This window comes from Galeopterus variegatus, unplaced genomic scaffold (assembly GCF_000696425.1).
Source record: "Galeopterus variegatus unplaced genomic scaffold, G_variegatus-3.0.2 Scaffold4722, whole genome shotgun sequence".
NCBI classification, from domain to species: Eukaryota; Metazoa; Chordata; class Mammalia; order Dermoptera; family Cynocephalidae; genus Galeopterus; species Galeopterus variegatus.
Window position 1 is genome coordinate 146,431 of NW_007730833.1, and position 3,185 is coordinate 149,615.

Here is a 3,185-nt window from a genome sequence, read left to right on the forward strand (position 1 = left end):
TGTATATCCAATAATATTTGATTTTATGTCTGGGTGCTCTGATGTTGGGTGTATATATATTATAATTTCTATATTCTCTTGTCAAATTGATCCCTTTATCATTATGTAATGCCCCTTTCAGTCTCTTTTTATAGTTTTTGGTTTAAAGTCTATTTTATCTGATAGAAGTGTAGCTTCTCCTGCTCATTTTTGGTTTCCATTTGTGTGGAATATTTTTCCCATCCCTTCACTATTAACATATGTATCTTTACAGCTGCAGTGAGTTTCTTGTAATGAACATATAGTTGGGTCTTGATTTTTAATTGATTAAGCCAGTCTATATTTTTTAAGTGGGGAAATCCATTTACATTTAAGGTTGCTATTGAAAGGTACTGCCTTATTTCTGACACTTTGTTAATTGTTTTATGGTTATTTTACATATCCTTTGTTCCTTTGTTTTTCTTCTATTTTTTGTCTTTGCTATTTGGTGGGGGTTTTTGTTTGTTTGTTTGTTTTGTAGTGATAAGATAAAATTTCTTTCTCTTTCTCATTTGTCTATCATCCCTAGCACTAAATTTTATTCTTTTGTGTGTTATCATTGTGGTAGTTATTGTTCTTTTCCTTCCAGATGTGGGACTCCCTTAAGGATTTCTTGTAGGGCCAGTCTTGTGGTGGTGAATTCCCCCAGTTTTTGTTTTATCTGAGAAGGAAAGACACTATCCTTTATTTCTAAAGAAAAGCTTTGCTGGGTATAGTGTTCTTGGCTGACATTTTTTTCCCCAGTGTTTTGCATATATCATCCCATTCTTTGCTGTTCTGTAAGGTTTCTGCTGAGAAGTCTGCTGTTAGTCTGATGGAGATTCTCTTATAGGTGATGGGACACTTTTATCTTGCTGTTTTCAGAATTCTTGTTTTGCCTTTGACTTGATAATTTGACTACAATGTTTCTTGCAGAGTACATTTTTGTGTTAAATATGTTTGGGAATCTTTGAGCTCTTAGATCTGTGAGTCCATATCTCTCCCAATACTTGAGAAGGCTTCAGGTATTATTTTGTTAAATAGCTTTTTGATGCCTTTCCCATTCTCTTCCCCTTCTGAAACACCCACAAAATGGATTTGTATGCTTAAAATCGTCTCATAGATTTTGTAAAATTTCTTTATTCTTTTTATCTAACTGTGTTATTTCAAAAGACCTGTCTTCAAGCTCAGAAATTCTTTCTTCTGCATCATCTAGCATGTTGCTAAAGCACTCCATTGTATTTTTTACTTCAATTAATGAATTATCATTTCCAAGATTGTTGCTTGGTTCTTTTTTATGATGGCCATCTCTTTGTTGAATTTCTTTCCAATCATGGGTTGTTTTTCTGATTGTGTTGTGTTACCTATCTGCACTCTCTTGAACTTTGTTGAGTTTCTGTAAGACTATTATTTGGAATTTTTTTCATGCATTTTATACATTTTATTTTCTTTGGTGTCTGGTACCTGCATCCCCATGAGACATGCTGGTGTGCTCTGAATATCCCCAGCTTAAATGGGTGACCCTTGGTGAGATTTTTAGGGCTGCAGCCAGGACTTTGGACTTCAAGAGAGACAGTGAGCCATTCAGAAAGTCCTCAGCTGAAGTGGGTGACTCTGGGTGGGGTCACTGGGGCTTCAAACAGAACCCTGAAACCCCAGAAGAGGGGCTGGGGTGCTCTGAAGTTTTTCAGCTGGTGTAGACTACACTGGCTGGGATTGTTGGGGCCACAGGCAGTACCTCACACCATTGAGAGAGAGGCTGGGGCACTCTGTAGCTCCCCAGCTGAAGCAGGCCACTTTGGGCCAGGTCATTGGGACCCATGCCCCCAACAGAGATGCTAGATCACTCTGCAGCTCCTAAGCTTGAGTGATCTACTCTAGGAGAGTGTGCTGGCATCATGGGTTGGATCCTGCTCCATGAAAAGAGATGCTGGTTTGCTCTGCAGGCCCTTGGCTGGAGTGGGTCATCCCAAGCAAGGTTTTTAGGGTCATGAGTGTGCCCCTGCACCCCCAAGAAAGAAATTGATCTGCTCCCCATCTCCTCAGCTGGTGTGGGCCACTCAGGGTGAGATTGCTGGCATCATGGGTAGGGCCCCATGCCTTCCAGAGAGACATTGGATTGCTCGGTAGCTCTTTGGCTGGTGTTGGCCACTTTGGGTGAGATCACTGGGGTTGTGGGCAGGACCCCATGTCCCCAAGAGAGATATTGGGTCACTCTGCAGCTTCCAATCTGGGGCAAGTAACCCAGGGTGGGCTCACTGGAGCTACAGACAAGACTTTGTGCCTCTGAGATAGGCATGAGGACACTCCACAGATTCCCATCTGGAGTGCATAGTTCTGGACAACTTTGCTGGAGCTGCAGCAGGACTCTGTCCTCAGGAGAGGAGCACAGGTGCCCTACCAAAGACAGCAGGGCCATCAGCAATGGCAGATGACCCCATTTTGTAGGCTTTCAGGCTCTGGAAAGTGTGAGCACTGTCTCCCTGTGTTCTGTGGGTGGCCTCCACACTGCACTAGGGGTGAAGGGTTGAGTGCCAGAGTCATGGTGTGATGAGGGGGCCTTAGGGATGTGGAGATGCCAGGGTTATTGGGCCCCAGGGCAAAATCCACTCTGGTGTTGACTCCAGTTCCAAAACAGTGATGACCTGCCACAGCCCAGGACCTAGATTATGGAAGGTGATGAGGAAGAAATGAGGCCAGGAAAGGAGAACAGAAAGAACCACAGTGACTGTATTTTTTTTTTTTTTAAACTGAATTGACTTGCTCTCTTCTAGCCCAAGAAACTGACTGTTATTAGAATTTACTGCTTGACAAACAGACTCTGTTCTCAGAAGTTTGTTAACACCAAGAAACCCATTGTGTAGATAAGCACAGATAACATTGCTTAGAGAAATCCTGGGAAGAAAATAACATTGCTTACAGAAATCCTGGGAAGACAGGATGAGTCAACCTGTTGAACATATGGAAATTACCTACAAATTGAACAGCCTGGATTGGAATAGCCATGAATATTGTAAAAGGCCCAAGAAACCACTTGGTCAGTGTCATAGTCAGTTACCCATTCCATCTTCACACAATGTTTGTAATTTGTTTTACTACTTAGAATTTCTTGAACTTACATTATAAAACTTCCCTGCTTTTTCTGCTTGTTAGGCACACTTACTTCTCGAGCTGAGAGGTGGTCTTCC